General features: G+C 39.6%; 1 protein-coding gene and 1 pseudogene across 2 annotated transcripts in view; both read left to right on the forward strand.

Moving 5' to 3' along the window:
• Nucleotides 1-12,907, forward strand: part of TMCC1 (transmembrane and coiled-coil domain family 1) — a 254,125-nt gene that overhangs the window by 179,653 nt on the left and 61,565 nt on the right. The gene's annotated exons all lie outside the window — the stretch shown is intronic.
• LOC100965544 lies at nucleotides 11,489-12,359 on the forward strand (annotated as a pseudogene). Its single transcript, XR_002774925.1, has one exon. The product of XR_002774925.1 is annotated as an ATP synthase F(0) complex subunit B1, mitochondrial pseudogene (transcript).

A 12,907-nucleotide genomic window follows, 5' to 3' on the forward strand; every position in this document is an offset into this window, starting at 1 on the left:
TCGGCACCTGTGGCTCAAGTGGCTAAGGCGTCAGCCACAAACACGTGAGCTGGAGGGTTTGAATCCAGCCCGGGCCTGCCAAACAACAATGACGGATGCAACTAAAAAAAAAAAAAAAAAAAAAAAAAGGCCGGGCATTGTGGCAGGCACCTGTGGTCCCAGCTACGTGGGAGGTGGAAGCAGGAGAATCGCTTGAGCCCAGGAGTTGGAGGTTGCTGTAAGCGGTGATTCCACAGCACTCTACCCAGGGCAACAGCTTGAGGCTCTGTCTCATAAAATAAAATAAAATGCAAGGGAGACCATAGAATGTAAAGGAATACATACATTGCCTTATTTTCTTTTGATAGGAATTCCATGTTTTGGCTCTCTTTCCTATTTAAACCTTTTTTAAGTGTTCTTATGTGGAGGAAGAACTCCTAAAGGAACACATTTTTTATGAACTAAAAAGAAATGCTGATATATATTAGGTTTGCCTTTTGTGTACATATGAAAAATAGGGTCATTTTACCACACCTTTATTTCTGGTACATATCTATTTACCAAAAATAGATTTTCAGAATACGATGCTCTAATCTGGTAAAGTCACAGAGGAGGTTTGAAGGTACGCACCTACAGTAGAGGTCAGGAAAAGAAAGAAAAGTGTGTCGCTATGGGCTGGGAAAAAATCTTCAACTGAAGATTCACAGATAGGTCACAGTGTTCAGGATCAAAAGACTATACCTTCTCTGACATCAGAATTAGTATGTTATTTGTGATATAAATCCAATTAACCAATGGTTCTGCAAATTTCCTACTTCCTGTTTATTTCCTCCAGACACAAAATAGGTTCAAGGAGAAAAGTTCTTTCCTACTTTTTAATATTGTGAGCTGCCTGTGCTTGGGATTCAAAGTATTTTGGGTGCTCATTGCTTAACTGGGCTGAAGATTATCTCATGTGACAGCATAGATCTCTTGTTTTGGAATTGCCATTACTTTCTAGAACAGGCATTCTGTACAGCTGCCAACATGCCCTGGATCCTCTTGCTTCATATTACAGTGATACTGCTTTGTCAGGGTAGAATTCAGCCTCACAGGGCTGGAGTCAGTCACTGCTGACCTCATGCCACGGTACAGCATGTTCAAATCTGAGAGAAACCCAAGGGTTATTCGGCATATTCCTCTCTCACAAGCATGGAGCCCTCACTTTCCTCGGAAACCGTATGTTGTATATGTGTGTGTATCTGTCTTTTTTTAACTCTCTTCCTGAATCCTATAGTTCTACAGCTTTAAGTGGGGGCTGGTTGAATAGACAGATACAGGAAATGGCCTGAGCTGCAGAAACTTAGCATTTTTTAGCAATAGATCTCAGCCAGGGGCATTTGCTGTTTTAGGACTGACTTGTGTGAGGTTGCAATAATAGAGAAGCATGACACGTGTTTCCTAGTTGCTCGTTTTTACCCATAGCTATGGGGGCAGAATGCAGTGGGTGCTTTGTGGCTGTACGGGCATGCTCAGATCATCCTGGAGTGTCCCGTCTCTTGCATATGATGGGCTGCTTTAGTGCAGAGTAAATATCCTCACTTTCTCAGGCTAAATAGTTACTGGAGGAAAAAAGCATTTCCTTCACTGAACAAAAGAGTTTCTTTGCCTTTGGCTGCTTGGGAAAAGCTTGGGTTAAATTTGAAGATGCCAGGCACGCATAATAAATAGGAATTTGGTTTTGAGCCATTTGAAATATTTCTCACATTTAAAAAAAAGACTCTTATCACGGAGCTACTTACTTTTGAAATATTTTTCCCAGGGACTTGGCAGTTTTCTGAATTATAAAGCAATATACAGAATCTGAGGGTTAAATTTGTATCTCCAAATCAGCAGAATAGATCCCTCAGATTAAATTGGATAGGAAGTTGGTCTAACTTTATACAGTACAACCATCATTTTCACATTTCACCCATAGTCTTGAGTAGAAAATTTAACCTATAGCTTGATTTAACCGTGATTTTTTGAGTTGCTTTTCTAAATGATACAGATATTTTCTGAGAGATGAGTACTAAAGCAAAGTAGATTCCTTATAGTTTTGCCTGGTTCTAAAATTATTATATGTTAATAATGTTTGCCATTTGATTTAAGCTCCAAACAGATTCTTCTCTCTGAAATACGATTGAATTACTCTCTTATGCCTTATGGTTGGTAATTTAAATGCCAACTTTGTTAACAGATTTATGCCTCTGATCTGTGTCCTCTTTCTGTGTTGTTTGTTCTCTAACTTGGATTCAGAAATTCTGGCACATCTCTATTTGTTCTGAGGTTATAAAAGGTTGGTTTACTTGTCTATGTTTTATTGAGAATGCTAACCAAGGGTACATGGGGTAATTAGAAGGAGAGGATTTATAGGAAGAGCCCTAAAAAGGTAGTGAGTGAAGACTATAGTAGAACAGCAGTTAACTCCTTTTTCTTCATTCTTGATAGTCAAGTGGAGGAAGGGAGGAGGAGACCATAAAAGAGATATATATGTATGTGTATATATATATATATATTCATAGATTTTTTTTTTTGTTCTTGAGACAGAGTCTTACTCTGTTGCCCAGGCTAAAATGCTGTGGCATCAGCCTAGCTCACAGCAACCTCAAACTCCTGGGCTCAAGTGATCCTCCTGCCTCAGCCTCCAAGTATCTGGGACTTAGGTGCCTGGCATAAATAGCATCCAGCTAATTTTTCTATTTTAGAATAGATGGGGTCTCTGTCTTGTTCTTGCTCAGGCTGGTCTCAAACTCCTGAGCTCAAGGGATCCTCTTGCTTTAACCTCCCAGAGTGCTAGGATTACAGGTATGAGGCACTAGACCCAGTTAATAAAAAATACTTTAAACATTTTTGGTTGATTTTATTTTATCCAGTGATTTTATTAACTCATGAAAGTAGGGAAACTTTGCTAAAAAAATTTAGTTAGTACCTGGGTAGATAATTACAGATTAAACCATTTCCTTGCTTCCCTACCCTTGTCTCTCTTACTTGAACTTCATCAACTCTGGTAGACTAAAATATTCTTGCCAAAACAGTGATTAAAATATTCAGAAATAGGTATTTGCCCCTAGTATCTGAAATTTTTAATATAACTTTTTAACTACTATAGGTTGGGATTCATATATGATCTCCTTACATGAGATTGCACCAGGCTTTATGAAGAACTTGTTCTAAATTACAAAATAAGTATTTCAAAGGTAGACTGGAGGGGAAAATGCTGCGACTCTAAGAAATAAATGAAGAGTTTTAGAAAAGTGGAACACTATGGAACCTACTGTATATCTGTTGAACTCACATCTGTATTTTATTATATATAATATATAGTATTCCCAAATGTCTACCAATTCTAAACAGTAATCCTGCAATGCCATATATCTATGTGTTTGTTAAAGTCATGTATGTAATGCAAAACATTACAGTCAATTCCTTGACAATGTTGACTTGCCTGAGTTTTTTATAATAATGCTCAGAATTTACATTGGAAATTTAGAATATACCTGGGTAATCATTTGCTCATATATAGATGCTGTATATTTTAAACAAGTATTCTCTACATTGGGCTGTTGCTGTATTAAATAGTGAACGGGCCATGCCTGTAATCTTAGCACTCTGGGAGGCTGAAGTGGGCTGATTGCCTGAGCTCAGGAGACCAACCTGAGCTAGAATGAGTCCCTGACTCTAAAAATAGCTGGGTGTTGTGGCAGGTACCTGTAGTTTCAGCTACTTGGGAGGCTGAGGTAAGAGGATTGCTTGAGTTTGAGGTTGCTGTGAGCTGTGATGCTACAGTACTCTACCCAGGTGACAAAGTGAGACTCTGTCTCAAAAAAAAAAAAGAACTCTTGAAAATATAAAACGGCCTTCATGTCTAAACCTTAAACTTGCTCCTTGACCTAAATCTAACCATTTCCTAGGGCTTTTAGTGCTGCATAAAGTTCAAATCCCGTAAGAAGAGTACAGTCATTTGCCTATATCATTTTGCAATTGTAGAATTTCTGTTTAATGGAGGGCTGCTAAAAGAAATAGCTATAGTTGTGATTTGAATGATGGATGACAAGTATACAACACTGGGGAGAGGAGCAGACTATTTCAAGTTACAGTGTTTTCCTATTCCTTGTCCTCAAAATGCCTTTCTTTTCCTCTTTAAAAAATTAGCTGTTAAGAATGCATTATATCCCTTAATAGTGCTGGAGCTAAAAAAGGTCAAGAACTCTGACTTAAAGCTTAAAATTTGTTATAATTTTAATTCACACAAGAAATTATTAAATGTCCACTTCAGTATATTATGTTGAAACAGAGAGTGTTATAAGCCAAACATTTGTTCATTCAATAAATAGTTGCTTCAAATCTGCTTTGTTCGAGAGTTTAGGGTTTGAGATGGGCTTGAGGTTTGTCAGTGAACAAAACAGACAAATCATCTGTCCTCAATGCAGCTTACATTTGTAGACCTAAAAGGAAGAAACTGAGGCAAAAGTAGTATAAGTAAAGAATTCATTTGGGCCATGTTTGAGGATTGCAACCCAGGAGCATAGATTCAAGCTTTCCTGAATATATATTTCAATTAGCCACAGTTACAAGTAGATTTTTAAAGTTCTCCTCTTAAAAAGGAGAACTGGCACTGGGCTGATACAGAGTTGTCAGGAATTCTCATTGGTTAACAGAAATAACATTGATTAGTGATTGATTGGTTATATATTGTTACATCACAGGGTGTGGGTTATAGTGTCCAGTGTGGCATTGTGAGTTTCCCATGGCAGTACAGTTTTAAGAGATAAGTTCATAGCTCAAGGTAGGGAATAGGATGTGATTATTATCTCATTTTAATGTCTCTCTGGGTTTAGTGTCATCTTTATCTCAGTGGAACCCCCCCCCCCCAGACAAAGCATCTATTTACCACTTCCTATTTGTCCCAACCTAACAGAGTTAAGAGATGGAAGAGTGATAGGAAATGGGGTATCAGAAATAAAGTAGAATGTCTCAGTTACCTATTACCATGTAACAAACCACCCTAAAATTTAGTGGCTTAAAACTACTGTTTTATTTGCTCACAATTCTTTGAGTCAGCCATTTGGGCTGGGATCAGCTAGGTGGCTCTTGTTGCTTTGCATGATTAAGTTATTGGGTGGCTCAGGTGGGGCTGGATGGTCTAAGATGGCCTCTCTTCATGTAGCTGGCAGTTGACACTGGCTGTTGGTTGGGCCTCTTTCTCCATGTCTTACAGGGATTTTAGCCTGATCATTTGTAAGGATGGGTTGTCAATAACTGATGTATAAGGTATGTTGGTATGTTGGAGGTCTCAGTGCAACAAGAAAGGGCAAACCCCAAAGAACAAACACTTTAATAGGCCTCTACTTATGTCACGTTTGCTAACATTTCACTTGGACAAAGCAAGTCCACGGCCTTACCCAGTTACCCACAACGAAGAAATAGATTAGCCCCTTGATAGGAGTGGGAAAGTTAAATTGTAAAGGGAAGGACATATTAGGGTGGATGAATGTGGCCAGATCAAATGCCTTCGAAGGCCCTTCCCTCCCTTTTTTGAGACAGTCTTACTCTGTCGCACTGGATAGAGTATAGTGGTGTAATCATAGCTCACTACAACCTCCAACTCCCCAGCTTGTGTGATCCTCTTGCTTCAGCCTCCCAAGTAGCTAGGACTACAGGCACATGCCATGGCATCCTGTTAATTTTTCTCTTTTTTAGTAGGGAAACAGATCTCTCACTCTTAATCTCAGGCTGGTCTCTAACTCCTGAGCTCAAGCAGCCCCACCCCCCCACCAGCCTCCCAGAGTACTAGGATTATAGGTATGAGCCACTGCTCCCAACCTGAAGGCAATTTTTAAGGAGTGGCTTACTCTTTGAATGTAAAGAGAATTGAGTGGGAAAAAAAAGCCAACTCAGGCCAGGCTTAGTTGCTCTTACCTGCTATAATCCTAGTGAGAAGATTGCTTGAAGCCAGGAGTTTGGGGTTTTTGTTGTTGTTGTTGTTTGGTTAAGCAGGCCTATGCCAGGTTCTAGACTCTACCACCCTTGGTGTACAGGGCCAGCACTCTGACCACTGGGCTAAAGGCCCACAAACTGAGGCCAGCAGTTTGAAATTAGCCAGAGCAAGAGTGAGAACCCTGTCTTTACAAAAAAATAGAAAAATTAGGTAGGTGTGGTGCACTCTGTAGTCCTAGCTACTGGAGAGACTGAGGCAGGAGAATTATTTGTGCCCAGCAGTTTGAGGTTGCAGTGAGCTATGATGATGCCACTGTACTCTAGCCCAGAAGACAAAGTGAGTCTCTCTCTCACTCTAAAAAAAGAACTTTCCCCCAGTATACTGTCGTGATGTGCTTCTGACCCCAGGTATGTGGGAATTTCTTCTCCCCAGAAGGGAGCAAGCAATTCTGACACCAGTTGGGTGTCCTTTAGTTGAATTCAGTGCTGTGCTGACAGTGTGTACCTGGAGATAGTGTCCGATTATAGTAGTTGAAGACTTGGTCCCACAAGACTGCCCCACTTCCAGTGTCCATCATAACCTCCAGATTTTTTGCCTGTGCTTTTGACCAACCAGCTATGAATCAGGATTCCCATAACCCCCTCTTTGGGTTTTATTTGCTAGAGCAGGTCACAGAACTCAGGGAAACACATTTACTGGTTTATTACAAAAGATCTAAATGAAAAGATACAGAGGGAAGGCATATGGGAAGGGACACAGAGCATCCACGCCATCTCCGGGTGCACCATCCTCCAGGAACCTCCTTGTCATCTCGTTCTCCAACACCATCCTTTTGGGTTTTTGTGGAAGTTTCATTACATAGGCATGAAATCATTGGCCATTGATCAACCTACCTTTAAGTCCCTTTCCTCTCCAGAAGGTTGGGGAGTAGGGCTGAAGTTCCAAACCTCTAAGAATGCTTTGATATTTTTCCTGACCAGCCTCCCATTCTGAAGCTATGATCATCAGCCATCTTATTAACATGCAAAAAGATACATCACTTTGGAGATCCCAAGGACTGTAGTAGTTATATGCCAAGTACAAGAGGAAGACCAAATATAGTTGACCTTTGAGCAAGGGGCACAGACACTCCTCCATGTTGAAAAATTCACATATAATTTTGACACATCTCCCAAAAAAATCTGGAGCCAGGTAGTGGCTGCTTATAATCCCCGCACTTTGGGAGGCTAAAACAGAAGGATCTCTTAAAAGTAGAAGTTTGAGACAAGCCTGGGCAACACAGCAAGACCCCATCTTTAAAAATAATAATAATAATAATGATTTTTTTTTTAATTGGCCAAACATGGTGGCATGCCCCTGTAGTCCTAGCTATTCAGGAAGCTGAGGCAGAAGGATTGAGTCTAGGAGTTCAGGGTTATAGTGAACTGTGATTATGCTACTGTAATCGAGCCTGGACAATAGAGTCAGAGCCTATCTCTTAAAAAAAATAAATGAATAAGACACAGTCTCTGACTTAAGAACTCGTACTGTCAAGTAGAATATATACAAATTTAAAAAAATACTATGGGCCTATGGGCGGGCATGGTGACTCACATCTATAATCTTAGCACTCTGGGAGGCCACGGCAGGAGGATGGCCTGAGTTCACAGGTTGGAGACCAGCGTGAGCAAGAGCGAGACCCTGTCTCTAGAAAATAGCCAGGCATTGTGGCGGGCACCTGTAGTCCCAGCTTCTCAGGAGGCTGAGGCAAGAGAATCGTGTGAGCTCAAGAGTTTGATGTTGCTGTGAGCTATGTTGCCACAGCTTTCTACAGCGGATGATAAAGTAAGACTCTGTCTCGAAAAAAAAAATACTAGTTAGGAGGGTAAGAACTGACTGAAAAACTAGACAGTTCAGAAGTTTTAGAAAACTGAAGGAAGGTTACTTTCAACTGTAAAATAAGGAATGTTGCTAATACAGGTATGCTCCTTAGACTTCAATTCATATATATTTCACTTTCAGCATATACTAAATAGGAGAGTGTGGGGATATGGTTGGCTTTAGGAAGGAAAGCGTTTTATCATCAGAGAAGACAACCTTAAAGATACTTTTCTTTGTTACCATAATCGTCATCTTTATGTTTATAGTCCTGACCTCTATCTGTAAGAGTGAGAGAGAACGAGAAGGATGGATGGGTGGGTGTGTATGTGCGAACTGTATGTGTATCTTCTGTGCTTGAAGTACAGGGAGTCCTCTACCAGTCAGATATACTTAGGAGCCTATTTTTTTGAATTTAAATCAGTTTGTTCACCATCCAATATTATTTTTCGCATAGTAAAATAGGAAATTTTGAGATGTGTAGAAGGCCCTGAAATAGAATTACAATGTATCCTTTAATTCTGGTTTTCTGTTACTGAAATGTGTAGTGGTTGGTGGAAGTCTGAGGGTAAGTAGCGAATCACTTGTAGGGAATTTAGAAGCCCAATTGAAGTTGGCTTTTATTTTTCATTCTTGCTTCATGCAAATTATCTGTTTGAAAAATCTGGGCACCTTCCTTTTTTTTTTTGAGACAGAGTCTCACTTTGTAGCCCTCAGTACAGTGCCTCAGCGTCATAGCTCATAGCAACTTCAAACTCTTGGGTTCAAGTGATTCTCTTGCCTCAGCCCCCCAAATAGCTGGGACTGCAGGCAACCTGCCACAATACCAGGCTTACAGATGAGGTCTTGCTCTGGCTCAGGCTGGTCTCGAACATGATAGAAGTTCATGTTGATGATATTAGTCAAGATCCGTTTCTTACAAAAATGTGAGAGGTGAACTTTTAAAGTAGGTTAAATCTTTATTAAGTGGCTATGGTTTGGGGGTGCTTCAGTCTGCTCACCTAGAACTGACTGAGAATGTAGATTTGAAATTTTGGTGTGAGAAGGACTTGGACCACAAATATCCTATACTTCCTGTCTTTTACAAACCCTCTCATTAGATTCAGTACTTCTTTTACTAAGTGCTGACCTATATATAATTTGTGCCTTTGTAAAGTCTGCAACTTTTTATTTTTTGACACAGAGTTCTACCTTATTCCCTGAGCAGAGTGCAATGGCGTTGTAGCTCACTGCAACCTCAGACTCAGGCTGTGGGCATACTGCTACCACAGCTTCTGAAGCTCCTGGGATTACAGGCACTCGCTGTGGTGCCTGGCTGGTTTTTTTTATTTTATCATGAGTTGGGGTCTCACTTTGGCTCAGACAAACCTTGAACTCCTGAATTCAAGCAATCCTCCCACGGATTCTCAATCTCTCACGATGCCGGGATTATAGGTGTGAGTCACCGTGCCTGGCAAAGTCTGCAACCTTTTTTTTTTTTTATTTCTTATAGCATAACTATGTACATTAATGCAGTCATGGGGTACAGTCTGCTGTTTTCATAAACATCTTGAAATACTCTCATCAAACTGGTTAACATAACCTTCATGTTGTTTTCTTAGTTATTGAGTCAAGACATTCATACTCTGCTTTTAGAAAGATTCACTTGTACCCATAATCTGCAACCTTTATGTAGAATTGTGTGGTTTGCATTTATGGTAACCAAGCTCAGAATTTATGCTTCTTCTTGTTGATTGGCTTCTTAGGATTAGCCATAGTATAAGTTATCCAAAAAATGAATTTGGATTTAGAACATCTCATCTGCAGATTTAGTGTAATTTCTCAATAGTCCTTAGTCTCTAAAGAATTTCAACTTCTCAATGAGCCTCAGATTCCTTGTATTTACAGTGGAATAATAGCTGCCTTGCAAACTTTCCAGACAGTCCAAAAGCAGAGATCTTTAACCTGAAAGCAGATCTTCTCGGTACTTAAATAGATTTTTTTTTTTTAAGATTCACTGGGAATTTTGGTTGACATGAAAACGTCATCCTCAGATAGACATTGTTTTCAATTCAGACTTGCTCTGTCCTTATTAGTGTGTATTACTGTCTCATTACTTTGTCCTACTTGAGAATATCAATCTTCTTATGTTAAAAAATATAAAGCCAAAATATACAAATGGAACTTAATACATATGGACACCTCATGTGATATTTAAACAGAATGTTCATCTCTAGTTATTTTTATTTTATATGAAAAATATAGATTTATGGTATAAAATAAAATTTTCATTGTATAGCAGCAAAGAACTTTTATCTCAAAATTATGGAGTAACCAAAGAAAAGTAAATAGTATTTATTGGTGATCTAAAGTTTTTAAAACATTACGAATCTTAAAGTAGAACTGTAATGTATACATTAAGATTTTTTATAAATACTTTTTTTTTTTTTTTGAGACGGAGCCTCAAGCTATCCCCCTGGGTAGAGTGCCATGGCATCACACTCACAGCAACCTCCAACTCCTGGGCTCAAGCGAGTCTCCTGCCTCAGCCTCCCAAGTAGCTGGGACTACAGGCGCCCGCCACAACGCCTGGCCAATTTTTTTGGTTGCAGCCATTATTGTTGTTTGGCGGTCCGCTGGGGATTCCAACCCGCCACCTTAGGTGTATGTGGCTGGCGTCTTAGCCGCTTGAGCCACTGGCGCCGAGCCTATAAATACTTTTTTATGAGGGAGGGACAGAGTCTTACTTGGTTGCTGTGGGTAGAGTGCCATGGCATCATAGCTCATATCATAGCTACTGAATAGCTGAGACTACAAGCGCCTTCCACACACCCAGCTATTTTATAAATTTTAAAATTAGACATGCAAAGGTATTTTCTGGATACTGTTAATTATTTGAAAAACAGACAAGTTTTCAGTCTCCCTAGCATTTAATTAAAGACCACAGGTTAAGAGTACATAAATAAGTACTTTATAAGGGAAACCCTAATTACTAGAGTGTTAAATAGATTTCTAAATTTAAGTTGTCCTAGATTAAACTCATTTCCTTTTTTGATAGATTACTGTACTAGTAGATCAGAGTTACTCTGAAGGAATAGAGTATCAGGATTTCAACAGAGTCTTTTGTGATATCTTTGGGGGATAACTGATTATTTAAGTGAGAGAGTGAATGGATGAGTGAAAAAATTACTAATTTGGATAAATGTCAGCCTAGAACAAGTTCTCTGATGGCTTCCTTTGGGATATTCCCTGTCTTCTTCATTAACTCCTTGGCTAAGACATTGTCATGCTTACTCAGAGTTGAAGATGTCAGGCAGCTGAAGGGAATAATTAAAATTTTAAGCAACAGAATTGGAATTTAGAGGTGTTCTCAAATAAAAGCAAAGGCCATCACATTATGTAATTCATCTGTACCACAGTCGCGTGATTTATGAAAAGGGCAACTATTCTTAGCATCATTTTCAGTTAAAGAGAAAGCAAACAGGAAGTAAATTAAATGCTGTGATTAGATTCACTAGCAAATTGCTAAGAGTTACATACAAAAAGAGAGTATTTGCCTAGTAAGATCTTAATCTAAGTCAAAGCACTTGATGACATAAAATTACACATAAAATGCAATATATTTAAGGAATTATAATGTCTTAGTCCTTTGAGATTATAAAGAAGGAAGTATTAATATTACTTTAATATAAGGATATTATATCAGAAGTCTTGTTCTTATAATCACAATATAAAAAACCTTGAGAGAAAACAAAGTTCCTCTCCAGTCGGGGTCACAGGGACACTAAGATTGCTGTCTGGACCTTCCCTAACCATGCTGTCCCGAGTAGTACTTTCTGCCTCCACCACAGTGGCCACCTCTCTGAAGAACTCTGCCCTCCTAGGTCCAAGGGTGTCACAGGCAACAAGGATCTGTCACACTGGACAGCCAAGTCTTGCCCCTCTACCACCTCTTCCTGAATATGGAGGAAAAGTTGGTTTTGGTCTGATCCCTGAGGAATTCTTCCAGTTTCTTTATCCTAAAACTGGTGTAACAGGACCCTGTGTGCTCGGATTTGGGCTTATCTTGTATTTTCCATCAAAGAAATATATGTGATTCCCCTGGAGACCTTCTCTACCATATCAATAGTAGGATTGTTTGTCTATGTAGTTAAAAAATATGGTGCCTGTATTGGAGAATTTGCTGATAAACTCAATGAGCAGAAACTTGCCCACCTAGAAGAGGTGAAGCAAGCTCCCATCAAACAAATCCAGGATGCAATTGATTTGGAGAAGTCACAGCAGGCACTGGTTCAGAAGCAGCATTACCTTTTTGATGTCCGGAGGAATAACATTGCTATGACCTTAGAGCTTACTTATCAGAATGGCTACGTAGAGTATATAAGGAGGTGAAGAATTGCCTGGACTGTCACATTTCTGTGTAGAATATGATGCGTCAAAAGGAACAGGAGCACATGATAAAACTGGGTGGAAAAGCATGTGGTGCAGAGCATCTCTGCACAGCAGGAAAAGGAGACAATTGCCAACTGCATTGCAGATCTAAAGCTGCTCACAAAGAAAGCAAAAGTACAGCCAGTTCTGTAAATGTATCTTTCCCAGTTGAGACAACTAGAAAACAGTTAATTAAAGGAAACCAGTCAGTGTAACAAAATCTTTCCATATTTCTGTCTATACTGAAGTTAAGGTTTACCTAAACTACCTAAGTTTTCCTAAAACTTAGGAAACACAGGCATATTTCTGTCTATACTGAAGTTAAGGTTTACCTAAACTATGTAAATTTTCCTAAAAATGAAAGTTGGAGTTTTCATGTAGTGAAAGAACTAAATCTACTGGCCAGTTAGATGTTTCTCACCCTTCCTATTGTGCCTTTTGAGTTGTTACATAATTTCTGTTGTTTTTGTTTTTCTTTGAGACAGAGCCTCAAGCTGTTGCTCTGAATAGAGTGCTATGGCATCACAGTTCACAGCAACCTCCAACTCCTGGGCTTAAGCGAGTCTCTTGCCTCGGCCTCCCAAGTAGCTGGGACTACAGGTGTCAGCCACAATGCCTGGCTATTTTTTGGTTGTAGTTGTCATTGTTGTTTGGCAGGCCTGGGCTGGATTCGAACCCACCAGCTCAGGTGTATGTGGCTGG

This window comes from Otolemur garnettii, unplaced genomic scaffold, assembly GCF_000181295.1.
Source record: "Otolemur garnettii isolate 467f Iridium unplaced genomic scaffold, OtoGar3 scaffold00101, whole genome shotgun sequence".
Taxonomy (NCBI): domain Eukaryota; kingdom Metazoa; phylum Chordata; class Mammalia; order Primates; family Galagidae; genus Otolemur; species Otolemur garnettii.